This window comes from Furipterus horrens, unplaced genomic scaffold (genome assembly GCF_987537825.1).
Source record: "Furipterus horrens unplaced genomic scaffold, mFurHor1.1.pri manual_scaffold_1, whole genome shotgun sequence".
Classification (NCBI taxonomy): domain Eukaryota; kingdom Metazoa; phylum Chordata; class Mammalia; order Chiroptera; family Furipteridae; genus Furipterus; species Furipterus horrens.
Genome location: NW_028327171.1, coordinates 202,520,771 through 202,535,791, shown reverse-complemented (window position 1 = coordinate 202,535,791; position 15,021 = coordinate 202,520,771). Strand labels below are relative to the sequence as shown.

The 15,021-nt window shown below is 45.1% G+C and overlaps 1 long non-coding RNA gene across 2 annotated transcripts in view; it reads right to left on the bottom strand.

Annotated features, from left to right (window-relative positions):
• Nucleotides 1–787: 787 nt before the first annotated feature.
• Nucleotides 788–15,021, bottom strand: part of LOC150022630 (uncharacterized) — a 28,527-nt gene continuing 14,293 nt past the window's right edge. For both annotated transcript variants that reach the window (XR_016509650.1, XR_016509649.1), the window contains exon 4: nucleotides 788–936. This is a non-coding gene — a long non-coding RNA (uncharacterized LOC150022630). The remainder of the gene's footprint in view (nucleotides 937–15,021) is intronic.

Sequence of the window (15,021 nt, the reverse complement as noted above, 5' to 3'; positions counted from 1 at the left end):
CTATTTTATTCTATAGTATTGCGTACCCTGCTGGTCGCTGTGCCAGTATCATGAACTTCTTGTGCCTTGGTTTGCATGTTATACTCTGGAAATACTAAACATGAGGTTAGGAAATGGCAGAGCCAAGGTTCACAAGACATGTAGCATGATTGTAAAAAATTAAAAACCCATGCAAACCACTTTGAAAAGTTTGTCATGGACATGGGAATTGAAAAAATGCACACGAGTTCCTTAATAGTGATTGGCTCTAAAGAGGAGAAGAGGAAAGGCTTGTGGTAAAAGGGACTTTAATTATATTTGTCATATTTTAACTATTTTATCAAAAATACTTAAAACAAAAATATTTTTTAAAGATTTTACTTATTTACTTTTAGAGAGAAGGGAGGGAGAAAGAGAGGGAGGAAAACATCAATGTGTGAGAGATACATCCATCAGCCCCCAACTGGGAACCTGGCCTGCAACCCAGGCATGTGGCCTGACTGGGAATTGAACCAGTGACATTTTGGTTCACAGGCTGGCAGTCAATCCACTAAGCCACACCAACCAGGGCTAAAAAACATATTTTAAGCTGTTAATTCTGCATAATGAGAACCTGAATATTTAATATTCTTCAGACTTTTATGTAGTTCTTAATTTTGTTAAAATTTAAAAAAGAAAAAGAAAAAGAAAGGTTTGATCAGGTAAAATGCTCCCACATGAGGTTGTTGGGAAGGGCTGAAAATGCTTTGGTAAATAAGGAACGGTATGAGTTTGCCAGGGCGACCATAATAAGATACCACATGCTAGGTGGCTTCAACAACAGGAATTTATTTTCTCACAGTTCTGGAAGTTGGAAGTCCAAGATCAAGGTTCAGGCAGGTTCGGTTTCCTCTGAGGCCTCTCTCCTTGGCTTGTGGATGGCTGACTTCTCACTGTGTCTTAACTCGGTCTTCTCTCCTTATAATGGGAAGAAGCAGATTGGAATAGAACTGACCCTAGTGACCTCATTTTACCTTAAGTACCTCTTTAAAAGCCCTGTCTTCAAATACAGTCACATTCTGAGATGCCGGTGGTTAAGATTTCAACATATAAATCTGGGAGGCACAGTTCAGAGGATAGCAGGGACCCTAACTGATGACTCCCGCTGACCTTCCTCATCACCCAGGTGTCTGTCACTTCCCTTTATGGACTCTGCTGCTTCTCCATGCCCTTTCCAATGTCTTGGATATCCAGGCAGATTTCTTGAGTGCCCCACTGCCTGCCCCTTCTTGATCCTTCCTGGTCTCAACTCCCATGTCCTCCAGCCAGCCTACTGAGTACCCCTTTTTCCCCCTTCACCCTCCTCCTCACCCCAGCTCAGCCCTGCCCACTGTCCTTGAGTCCACTTCTAGCTGGGAGCCTCCCCTCAGAGCCCACTGGTGCAGTCTCCACAGAGGCTGAAACGCTGCAGCTTCTCCCAGCTCAAAGGATCTACTCACGAGCAACAGAGGCGAGACGTCCCCCTGTCTCAGATCTAGGCCCCGGCTGCCCAGGGCCCTCTGTTCTGTCTCCCTTCTCACAGTGCGCCTCCGTGGCTGTGTCTGTGGCGTTCCCTTTCCCATTCCTCTCTTTGTGGTTCTTACCATTCTCAGGTCTCAGACTGTGTCCGCTGGCATCCAATCAAAAGGGCAGAAGCCTCTTAACACTTAGTGAGAGGGAATTTAATGTGGGGAACTGAGAAGCCAGGCCGGACACCCTGAGGGCTGTGAACGTGACGGCTCGTAAGAACAAGGGCAACACCTGGAGAGGGTGGAGCAGTGAGAGAGAAAGAACGTGGGCCCACTGCTCCGTGGAACTGCCACACCAGCTCTGAACTAAGCGAGCCTGGGCAGTTAAGGGGAAGAGAAATAACCTTCTGTTATGTCAAAGCCACTGTCGCCTGGAATTTCTATTAAGGCAGCCAAACTCACAAGCAGCAAATGCATCTCTTCTTATATTACTTATTTGGGGACAGTTTATAAAGACAGCCCTTTCCCTTCACTGAGGAGACAGAGCTGTGGCTGTGGCCTTGTCACCTGAAATAAATTTGGGTGCTCTCATTATATTCAAATGAGCACTGGAACCAGCTGTCTCTGTTTGCCTAGAAATAAGGGGGTTCATGAAGGTGGAACTTTCAGTGCTTAAATGAGAAGAGTCCCAGGAAACTGGCGTGAGCTGGTCACCCTACCTTCTCCTTGTACCTGAAAAAAGACTTGACTTCCTTAAACAGAAAAGCACCTGCCGGAGTCCCAACCCCATTCTCTCCTCCCAGGCCCAGGTCCAAACTATAGCCCTCAGCGTCCAATCGCCTCCCGGTGTCTCTTTGAACAAGACCTGGCAAGTTCTTCCGTGTCCGCTGCTTCATTCATGAAGAGATACACTGTCTCCAGCATCAGCATGGTGAGTGGAATCACCATAGAGTGATTCCAGCAGCCCTGGACTTTGCACCTGAGACAGTTTCCAAAATAACTTTGGTCTCTGTGGATCTGAAGGTCATGTCACATTTCTAAGTATGAAGCTCTGGTGTCACCCCAAGTAGATGATAATGGGGTTCTCTCATCACAGTTCTTGCTGACCTCTGTGCTCAGTCTCTCTAAAGGGGGCCTCTCATTGAGGACGTCCTCCTCAGAAGGGTTCTTCTCTCATCCTGCTTTTGTCTTGGGGGGGAAGCTTGCTGGACTGGAAGGAGCAGTGGATTGAGTTCAGACCCTGTGTGTGGAGGCCTGTCTCAGCTTCTGCTCTCTCCCAAATGCCGGGCATGTTTTCTCACCTTGCAGAGATCCAGGTTTCCCATCTATGCAATGAGGTGGTGTAATAGGCTGGAAAAAAATGACCCCTCAAAAGTCATCTACATTGTAGTCCCTGGAACCTGTAAATGTTACTTTATTTGAAAAAAGAAAAAAAGCACTTACACAGATGTAACTGAGAATCTTTTTTTTACGGGTTTTATTTAGTTAATTGTAGAGAGAGGGCAAGAAAGGAAGAAAGAGAGGGAGAGAAACATGAATGTGTGATCAGTTGCCTCTCACACACCCTCAACCGTGGACCTGGCCTGTGACCCAGACATGTGCCCTGACTGGGAATCAAACTAGAGACCTGGGAATCAAACTGAGGATTCTGTGATATGCCACACGGAGGGGCCAAGCACAGGACCTGGTCCACATTGCAGGTGCCATGTGTGTTATTTTCCTCTTTCCTGGACATGCCCAAATGGCCCTTTGACCAGATTCCCTCTCCCAGTCTATCCTCCAAGTGATCTAATGGGCTGCGTATTTCTCCCTCCCTCCCTTGCCCCATTCAGTGCATACTTACTGAGCATCAGGTGTGATCACTATAGATACCCCAGTAGATAATACAGTTATGGTCCCTGCCCCTTCTCGATCCTTCCCCCACAGATCTGTGCCTGTTGTTCTGACTTAGATCCCTGTTTTCTCTACCCTGATTCTGATTTATTTCTTCAACATTTCCCTAACAACCACCTCTGACAGAACTGTGAGAACTGCCTTGGGAATAAAGCCCCCTTGTTTTTACCAAGGAAAGCAGCTATTTAACTTTTCCAGACACTGAGACCAATGAGCACCAGAGGATAGAAAAATAGTTGACTTTATTCTGACCCTGAGCCCATGATTGAATTAGGTCCACAGCCATGCGTGCAAGAGAGAAGGCTCACCCTGGCTAATGTGGCTCAGTTCATTGGAGCATCATCCCATAAACCAAAAGGTTTGGGGTTTAATTCCCGGTCAGGGCACATGCCTAGGTTGCTGGTTCGGTCCCCATTTGAGGTCATCAAGGTACATAGAAGAGGCAACTGATCAATCTTTCTCTCCCCCTCTCACTCCCTCCCTTCCCCTCTCTCTAAAATCAATAAGCAAGCATGTCCTCAGGTGAATGGGGAGAGAGAGAGAGAGATGGAGAGAGATGGAGAGAGATGGAGAGACAGAGAGAGACAGAGGGAGAGAAGGCTCCACCAAGAGAGACAGAGATGGAAAACCACTGAGAGCCCAGAGCCTTTCTGAACTGTCAGCAGAAGGCCACGGGTTTGGGGATGTGTGGAGTGTCTAGAGGTCCAGGTCCAGAGAATCTCTTGACTTGGTCTCATTCTCAGCCTTTCATGGTGCTGTTGATCGCCTTACAATTCTGATCATCTGTGGTTCTAGTCAAAGTTCCACCCTCTGTCTAGGACTCAGTGTTTTGATCTGTAGCATGACGAGGTTGGACTGGACGACTTCTAAGTTCCCATAAAGTAATCTAGCTCAAACACTTTGAGTCTATAGTTGTGGGGAGGCAAATGAAAACTTTAAAGATGATTTTATGGTTTGGGATATCCTGGCAGCTTCAATCATTTTTAGGACAGTTAAAGATTCTGGGGTCTGCCCTGGCTGGGTGGCTCAGTTGGTTGGAATATCATCCCATATACCAGAAGTCTGAGGGTTCGCTTCCCAGTCAGGGCACATGCCTAGGTTGCAGTTTCAATCCCTGGTCAGGGCACATACCTAGGTTGTAAGCTTGATCCCCTGTCAGGGTGCCCGCAGGAGGCAACCGATTGATGTTTCTCCCTCCCATCAACGTTTCTCTCTCTCTCTCCCTTCTTCTCTCTCTAAAATTAATAAACATATCCTCAGGTGACAATTAAAAAAAAAAAGATTCTGGGGTCTGGGTAATTTTCTTTCTTTTTAAAAAAATTTTAAAAGACTTTATTTATTCATTTTTTAGACAGAAGAAAAGGGAGCGAGAAAGACAGGGAGAGAAACATCAAACCCGGGACCAAACCCACAACCCAGGCATGCACCCTGTCCGAGAATTGAACCGGTGACCTTTTGCTTTGCAGGCTACGCCCAACCCACCGAGCCACTCCAGTCAGGGCTGGGTAATTTTCCATCTGAGCTACCACCCAACCTATCCTTAGAAAGAGCCAACACAATTATCTTTCCACTAAGGGCTTCAGGAAGGCCTCAAGATTTGCAAACTCTACAAAGCAAGTGTGAAACAGAGAGCAGCAAAGTTGTGCATTGGAACAAGGACTGGCTTGGTCCCTAAAGGGACAAGTTTAGTCACTTCAGCTATCTAAAGAATTTTATTAAATTTTATGAGAAACCGAACCTGGGGAATATTAAATATATAATCACAATAATTGCAAATATTTATTGAATGCTTACAATATGCCAGATACTGTGCTAAGTAAGCACTCAGCAAGAATCTGCTTAATTTTACAACCCTCTGAAGTAGACATTATTATTATTCCCAAGATACAGAGGGCAAACTGAAGTTTAAAGGCTTATGCAACTTGCCCTATACCCCTCAGCTATTAAGTGAAGGATATGAGTCTTGGATAGAATGCCATGTCTCTCTGACTCCAAGAGATTCCTGAGTAACCACCCGCTACAATCTCAGAGCCCCGGGGGACTCTGGAAAAGCTTGAGTTCATCATGCTTGCCTCTGAAGACTGTTCATCAGGATCACAATGTTCCCGATTTAAAGACCTTTGGGATAAACTTTGCAGTTTTATGTATTCATGACCCCAACTCTGGTTATGTAAATGTATCAGCCAGCACCCCCCTCCCCTTACTCCCAAAGGTCTCTTGGCCATGTTAATGTCTGGCTTACAAACTCGTTGGCTCCACACTCTCTAGCTGTTTCAGCTGGTGTCCTGTCTAAATTCTTTAAGAGGTTGCCCTAACGTGATAGCTCAGTTGACTTCTGTTGCCCCAATATGCTGGGGTTATGGGTTCAATCCCCAGTCAGGGGCATGTGCAGGAATCTACCAATGAATACCTAAGTAAATGGAACGACAACTCAATGTTTCTCTCTCTCTCTCTCTCTCTCTCTCTCTCTCTCTCTCTCTCTCTCTCTCTCAAATCAATAACTAAAAAAAAAAAAGAGACTTCATGACAGGTACACAGCAAGGTTGGCTGAAGGGCAAAGACCAGGCATATGTGATACACCAGCTCTTTTTCTACCCATAGGATCTTTCAAAATCCAATTATATTTCCCTTATGAACTTGAGCCTTGGAGTCAGATAGACCTGACTCCAAGTGGTAGTCCTGAAGCCTTATCTGAGTTATTTCCCCTCTTGGAGCCTCAGATCCCTCATCTGTACAATGAGACAGGAAGAAGTTCCCCCAAGGCTGTTTTCAGCACTGCTGGAGATCATGCACCTGCAGAGTTCAGCTCAGTGCCTGCCACACAGTCAAGTTCCACACAGGTAGCTGTGTTTTTGTGGTAGCTCTGGTTGGCTGCCCTCTTTGCTCCTTCTCACTTACGCCACGCCAAGTGAAGTGGAGCCATATCCTTTCTGATAGGTTCAAAAATTTGCTGCCTCGGGAACTGTCTTTTGCTGTTGCTCCTCTTTCCATTTTATGAGAAGAAAAAGGGCAAAAAGGCCCTGAGAAGAAGCATGACTGACTAAACCCTGACTGAATAAAGAACACCAAGCTAGGTATGGGGGAAATGTCTAATGGAGTGAAGCCTCTGGTTGAAAAGATAAGAGCAATACTCATGGAAGCACTAGGCCATAAGAATACAAGACTGCGTAACTCAGCCCTGTGCTGACACAGAGGACAATTGCTAGTGCTGCTTGGGACTCAGCTAATGGTTCATTCAGATCCCTGACAAATTTTCATCAGAGGCCTCAGGAATCTCAAACACAAATAACCTGAGAGAGTCAAGATCATCTCGCTGGCACTCTGTGCGGGTGCCACTGCGCGGGAGGTGGCAATGATTTGTGTGTGGGCTGCTGTTTCCATTTCCAGAGGGCAGAGCTCATGTTTGGGCTGCTAGGGTGCTTTCCACTCAATAAACAAAAAGTGGCCACAACAGGATTGGGGCAAAACAGTGAGAGGAAAGAGCATTGAACTAGAGGTCAGGGGACCTGGGCCCAAATTCCATTATGACCACTTATTCCTTGTGTGACCTTGAACAAGCCCCTTGCACTTCTATTTCTAAAATGAGAAAGACCACATAGGGATTTCTGAGGCTTCTAGACATTCTGGAGCTTCAAGCTCATCAGTGGTCAAGAGGACAGGTGAGTGGTGGTTTGGGACTCTGTTATCCCTCTCTTATCCTTTCCTGTCTTCAATCAGAGAAGCCCCACTTATTTCCTGCAAAATGACCTAAGTGGTCTCCCTCCACCATGTCCCTTTTATTTATTGGTCAACTGAGTCCCAGAGAGGTGAAGTAATTTGGTCAAGGTTATCCAATGAGTGGCAGAGATCATACTAAAGGCTCTTTTCTGATAATGCTGACAATGATTTGGCTATCCAGGGGAAAATGCCGCTCACTACCTTCTGTTGATTTAGAACACATATGGCTTCTAAATTCTGAAAAGGTGCAAGCTGAAGGCAGGGCAGAGTAGGGGCTGAGCATCCAGCAACAGCACACCTGAGTGCCAGCTCTCACCTGAAGTCCAGGCAGTGGCCCTTGGAGAAGCTGACACAGGATTGGGTCCTTGATGACTCTACTCACTGTCGACAAAGAAAGGGACCCATGCCAAAGTAAAGAGACCCAATGGTCATTCTGAGACCTTGCTAGAGTGCACACAATTTTCTCTACCTTGTAGCTTCTTAGCCCACAAGTCAGTATGGCATGGGACCAGGGTTTCTTCATCCTTCTTTAATTTTTTTAATTAACAGACTTAATTTTTTAAAGGAAAGTTGAACAGAAGTACAGAGAGCTCCCACATACCCCCTCTCTGCTCTTGCATTCATGTGGTACATTTGTTATAGTTCATGAGCCAATGTTGACACATCATTATTAACTAAAATTCAAAGTTTACATTAGAGGCCATTCTTTGTGGTGTATATTTTATGAATTTTGACAAACAAGTAATGTCATATAGTCACCATTACAGAATCATACAGAATGATTTCACTGCCCTAAATGTCCCTGTGTTCCACTTATTCATCCCTCCCCTCTCCTCCTACTCCCAAACTCCTGCCAGCCACTGATCTTTTTACTGACTCTATAGCTTTCCCTCTTCCAGAATGTCATACAGTTGGACTCATACAACATGGAGGCTTTTCAAACTGGCTTCTTTCACTTAGCAATATGCACTTAGGCTTCCTCCACATCTTTTCATGGCTTGAGAGCTCATTTCTTTTTATCACTGAATTATATTCCATTGTATGGATGTAGGATGTACCACAATTTATTTATCTATTTCCCCACTGAAGGATATCTCGGTCACTTCTAAATTTTGGCAATACGAATAAAGCTACTATAAACACTCAGGCACAGGTTTTCTTGTGGACATACGTTTTCTGCTCATTTGGGTAAATACTTAGGAGTGTGACTACTGGATCATATGCTGAGGTAATGTTTCATTTTGTAAGAACCTGCCAAGCTGTCTTCCAAAGTGGCTGTGCTGTTTCACATTTCCACTGTCACTGTATTTTTATTTGCTATTACATGTTGTTCCAAGTAAATTTTAAATGTTACATGATTAGCATGAACTTTATTGTTCGTTTTATATTGTGCAATGCCAGAATTAATTGTAACTATAAGAACACGGATTCACATGCAGAATCACCAAAACTACACAATTTGTATTCTATAGTTCATACGTGTATACATATTTCATTCTTACCAAAAGCACAGAAACACTGAACAAAACTAACTCTAGTGTATTTGTTACGTGCACATCCTACCAGTACTCTCCACCTTCAACTTAATAGGGAAGGAAAACTCAAAAGAAAGGAACTGTGCATTGCCCCGTCCCTTTGCCCCAGTTGTCATTTTCAGTGTAAATGGTTGGCTCATGTAGGGAAGAAACTTGGGTAAAAAGGGTTCCTTCGTGTTTCTTTAAGCACACCATTGCCTTCTTTCTGCATTTGAAGCACCTTGATTTGAACAGAAAGTGTGGTTTTTCAGGGCAGTCCGTGCCCCACTTACTCAGCAGTAGTCACGTTGATATGGAACAGGCACAGGGAATTCTGGGGCTCAGGGAGACTGACAGCAGCTAGCTTCCGTAACAAGCTTATAGTGCACTCATTTTGCATCTCACTGAACTGCCATACATGGTGTGTCCACCGGAATTTAGTGCTCCTGGGGCATCCCCAGTGGTTTGTGTGAAAGGGCCACAAAGCACAGAGGACCCACAGTTTGCACATAACTGCCATGCTCGTAGGCAGGCTCCATCGTTTTTGCTTACCAAACACAATTTCAAAGACAAAATCATCCTAGATTTCAAGATGGGTAGCAGAGCATCAAGCCAAGCACCAGGCCCTACAGAGTGTGGAGGCCCAGTGAGACGCACGGATTGAAGATCCATGAAGCTGGCCATGAGTTTCCTTGAGCCTTATCTCTTCTGCCCCATTCAGGTCACCGCTCTGTGTAGACTCTCCGTTGTATTGCCTCCTGCCCTCCTTTGCTTCTAGGAAATCATAGTCTCAGAGTTCTTCCTCCTATCACCTGCCTAATGTTCAAACCAGGACCCTGACCATCATTCTGTACCTCCTCTCTCCCTCTAAGTCCCCATTCCATCACCAGCCCCTATCCATCCTCCTGCCCAAGCATCTCTCTCTCTTTTTTAAATTTAATTTTATTTTCTATTACAGTTGTCCCATTTTTCCCCCATTGCTCCCCAACCCCCAGCCCATGCCTTCTCCCACAGTCATTCCCCACCCCGTTGTCCATGTCCATGGGTCATTTATACACGTTCCTTTACTAAACCCTTCCCCTACTTAACCCCCTTCTCTCTCTCTCCCCCTCCCCCTCCTGATAACTGTTATTCTGTTCCTTGTTCAATTTGTTCATTTGTTTGTGTTGTTCATTAGTCTGCTGTATCAGGTAATACCATATGGTATTTTTCTTTCATTGCCTGGCTTATGTCACTAAGCATAATTCTCTCTAGTTCCATCCATTTTGTCAAAAATGGCAGGCATTCCTTCTTTCCTTTTGCTGCATAGTATTCCATTGTGTAAATGTACCACAGCTTTTTAATCCACTCATCTACAGATGGGCACTTAGACTGTTTCTAGCACTTGGCTATTGTAAACAGCGTTGCTATGAACATAGGGGTGCATAGGTTCTTTTGAATTGAGGTTTCAGGATTCTTCAGGTATAACCCTAGCAGTGGAATTGCTCATTCAAAAGGCAGTTTCATTTTTAGTTTTTTGAGGTAACTCCATACTGTTTTCCATAGTGGCTGCACCAGTCTGCGTTCCCACCAACAGTGCACTAGGGTTCCCGTTTCTCCACATCCTCGCCAGCACTTGTTGTTTGTTGATTTGTTGATGATGGCCATTCTGACTGGTGTGAGGTGGTATCTCATTGTGATTTTTATTTGTATCTCTCTGATGGCTAGTGATGTTGAGCATTCTTTCATATGCCTATGGACCCTTTGTATATCCTCTTTGGAGAAGCGTTTGTTCAGGTCCTTTGCCCATTTTTTAATTGGGCTGTCTGTCTTCTTGGTGTTGAGACGTGTAGTTCTTTATATATTTTGGAGATCAATCCCTTGTCTAAGGTATTGTTGGCAAGTATGTTTTCCCATATGGTTGCTTCCCTTTTCATCTTGCTGATGTTTTCTTTTGCTGAGCAGGAACTCTTTAGTTTGATGTAGTCTCATTTGTTTATTCTTTCCTTTATTTCCCTTGCCTTTGGAGATGTATTGGTGAAAATATTGCTACATGGGATATCTGAAATTTTCCTGCCTATGTTTTCTTCTAGAACTTTCATGGTGTCACGTCTTACATTTAAGTCTTTGCCAAGCATCTCTTGACTCCTCCCACTTCCCATGTCTACTGCAGCCCTCTGGTTCAGCCTGCAGCACCTGCAATAGCTGCCGAATGAATTTCCCTGCACCCACTCCTCCCTGCTGATGGCCTCCACAGACAGCAGCCAGAGAAGCTTTCTAAAAATACAATCTGATCAAATTACTTTCTTGCATAAAACCCTTCAGTGGCCCCTGACTCCTCAAGATCAAGGCTTATTCTGACCATGGCTAACAGACTCCTTCTGGCTTGGCTCCTGCCCTGCCTTTCCAGCAATATTTTTCACTGTTCACCTCTCATTTCTGGTGCTCTAGGAAAGTTGAACAATGTACACTTCTTGGAATATATCTTGCTCTTTTCTTCCCTCAGCTGCTCTGACTGATTCTTTCAAGCCTCCGTTATAAGTTTCCCTACTGCCATGTTGATATCATCTTCATTAAATCACACTTTGAAAGCTACATTGTAATACCAACCAGTCTCTCTCACTGGGTTCTAAACTCTGAGAGGGCAGCGATCTCCTCTGGGTCACTCCAGTGGCCCTAGGACACTGTGCACAATGGCTGTCACATAGTTATCCCTCCATAAAGATGTGTCAAAAGCAGAAGCTTCCCCTGGGCCCACTGTACCTTCCTGTCACAGGCCAGCGAGACAAAAGCTCTCCCGAGGGTGATGAGGTGAGGTGAGTGGTACCCATCCCATCTCTTCTTGCCCCTGGGGCCAGCCTTTGCTAATTTATTCACACTCCTTGGCAGAATGTGCCTGATTCTTTATGTTCCTGATCCTTTAGCCTTCATTTCCTGAGCAAATGTTTAGCAACTTGCCATTTGTCAGCAATAACCCAGGAAGCTGGAGGTCACGGAGCATAACTAACTTGTACGTGAAATCAAGATTTTCAGGAACATCCCCTCGACCCAGAACAGACCCTAGTTGGGCCCAGAGCAGAGTCTTCCCAGGCATGGCCTACCTAATCTGAGGAAGCAAAAGGAAGGAAAAGTAAGTAGGGAAATTTTTGTTATCTCTATCAACAAAATATCAACATCGCTCACAGAATAGTTAATCCAGAATGAAAAAGCAACGATTTGCTCAAAAACGATTTAACACTTTTCTCCAAGCATTTCAGAGTGTTGCAAAACTTTTCTGTGCTATTTTAAAAGAAAAGGAAAGGAAAAGCAAACAAAACAAAACAAAAACCCCAGCAGTTTGGAGTTGGGAACACAGAGTCCCAGGAGAGTTTCATTTCTACAACACAGTCACCTCAGAACAAGCTTTCAGAAAATGCTTTTTAATTAACAGGCTTACTTAGGTGTCTCACTGGGTCCTTGCTACACCGCAGAAGTTCCTCGGAGCCTCCATACTGAGTCCAGATCCCCTGCCTGCTGTCGAACTCATCCTCGGTTTCAGCCTCCATCTCTGCCCCCATCTGCCTCACCCTCCTGGTCCCACCTTGACAGGCCCCCCTCCCAGGAGACCAGGTGGTCTTTGTGGGTTCTCCCAGGGGGTTCCCAAATGCGCTGGAGTTCAGTCTTTTCTCTCTGGTTTCTTTTGCGAGGTTTCTCTTTGTCTTGGGTATTTTACAGTGTCCCTGTGGTGTAGCTAAATGAATATTTGTTTTTTATTTCTTTACTTTGGGGTTTGTTGTGATTCCTGAACCTAAATATTCTCATCCTTCAGTAATTCTCAGGCATCGTCCCTTCAAACATCACCTCCCCCCGTTCCATTTAGTTTCTCTTCTGGAACTCCTATGACATGGATGCTTGACTTTTTTCGTTTTATCCTCCACATCTTTTAAGATCTCTTTCATAATTTCCATTGCTGGGTTCCATCTGGATAAGTTCCTAGATTTACCTCCAAGTTCAATAATTCTTTCTTCAGTTACATCTAATCTAAGTCTGTTCATGGAGTTTTATATTTTAATGAGTATATATTTTTAAATTTCTAGCTCTTTGTCTTATTTTAAAAATATGCCTCATTTTGTTTGGTTTCCAGAAATTCTATTCTCGAAGCCTTATTTTATGCTAGTAGTCATTTGAATATACCTAGTTCATGGATTCTCTGATGGACCTAAGGTTCTGGGAGGCCTAGTCCTGCTGTTTCATGGACCTGTGGACTCTTGCTTATGGTTTTCTCATGTGTGTTGTGTGATTTCAGATTGCGAGCTCATCCTCAGAAAGGCTCATCACCTGGAGAACCGAGAGTAATTAAAGTGTTTGCTTCTAACAGAGTATCACTGGCCCAAACCAAGTTGTATGTTATTTCTTAGCGTAGGGGTTTCAAGGTTGTACAGGAACTATTTATTAAAAACCCAAACCCACTAAGGACTCATGCCGGTGGTTTTGAATTCTTAAGGGAGACATTTTCCCCTTCTGACCTAGAGTTCAATTCAAGAAAAACAAGCTCTCATTACATTTTTTCTCTGCTAGAGATGGACTATTTCTGGTCTACAAGTGTTTAAAGGATGTTGTCCTTCCCTGGTCTTGGCTTGATGTGGAAGCCTCAGTGCCAATACGCCACCTCCCAGAGGCTCCAGATCTTGTTTCTGTCCCTGAACAGGATTAAAACCCAAACCCCCATGTAAATAAGACCAGCTCAGACACCAACCCCCTCCTCTGCCCTGCTGGTAACTGCAAAGGACAGCCATGCGCTTACATTTCTAGTTTTAGGTTCCCTCTTGGTTTCTAGCTCCTGGAAATTTTTGTACGTTCCGGTTTGTTCATAACAGGTAGTATTTCTTGTCTGTGCACCATGCTAAATGTTTGTACACATTAACTCATTTAACTCCTGTGATACACCTTGAGGTACTGCTATTAGGATGGGTCTTGTTTTTTTCAATCAAGAAATGGAGGCACAGAGAGGTAAAGTCACCTGCCCAAGGTCTTATGACTAGTAACTTAAAAAGCTCAGGCAGAAACATAGGCAGACTAGCTCCACAGCCTGTGCTCTTAATTAATACCCTATGCTGCTTTCTTATTTAGGGTATTTGGGTCTTTTTGCAATGGAAAACGATTTAGACTCCATATTGTAGTTTCACAGTGTTTCTCCCCAGACAACTAGGTCATAAATAACTGCGTGACCAGCTTGTGCATTCTGTCAAACGGACAGACAGCCTGGCAATTCTTACCAGCTAGTCTCATAAGGTAGGAGCTGGTATTTTGGGAGAGAAGCCCCAATCTAGGCCCTATTGGGCACTTCTGCTTGCTCAAAGTGAAGGTCTGGCACTGGGGGGAGTTTTAGTATATCAGAGTCACCAGGGACTTTAGGGACAGTCTTTTCCAAGGCATGGTCCATGCCCATCTGCATCAGGATTAACCCCAAATACTTCCTTCAAATGCAGGTTTGAGGCCCTACCGCAAACCTACTGAATCAGAATCCCCGAGGTTGGGCCCAGGAATCTGCCTTTTCAAAATAAGCTTCCCACCAGGTTCTAATTCTAATGCACGTTGGCGGCGGAGAACCCCAGCTCAGCATTGTTTTCTAGCCTAACCTGGGTCCAAGTTTCTCCTCAAGATGTGACCACGACAGGCACATCAAAGCCCCTTCCTTTCCTTTCATGATCTGGCACCACGCACTTAATGCACAGAGGAGCGAGCAAGCCCACAGAAGACAGCCCTCTGCAGGGGGTCCTGGTGCACCTGGGTCGCTCCCAGTACACCAAGCACCGCCCTGGGTATTATGAGTTGTCTTGACTGCTTGTCTATCTACCCATTTAGTCTGTGGAGATAGAAAATATTCTTTGGTGAGTTTTCTATCCCTGATGCACAGCCTGGCGCCTGACATGTGGCGATCACCCAGTGTTCGCTGAATGTGTGGATAAATTGAATTGCAGTGCACAGGAGCCGCGTGCTAATCAATGATGCTATGAGGGCTACAGCCCAGGATTTAGTTTTTCCAAGAGGCCTTCACATCTTCCAACCCTGCCGCTCCAGCAGTCATTTTCCTCCCATTCTTTTGGAGGTGGATGGAATTTCATTTTTTGCCAAAAGGAGGTCTGATGTGTGGGATGGAAATTCATTCCTTCTCACCCCAAAGAATCCCAATGTGACACACTGATTGTGAGCCAGGCCCCTAACTGGGAGGCAGTGAGGGCAGGAAGGGGGCAAACCACCTAGAAGCTGTGATGTGGGAATCACTCAGAAGCATCACAGCCGGGCGGTGATGGAAAGGGCCCAGCATCCTCCAGACAAAACCACGCGCTGGTGTCTGGAGGCAGGGAAGCTGGGCAGAGATGCCAGCGGGTTCCCACCTGTCTCCCTTCTCCAAACATGACCTTTGAACTCCCAGGCTTGTCTCCTCCCTCCGCAGTTCCGGTGAAGCCTGG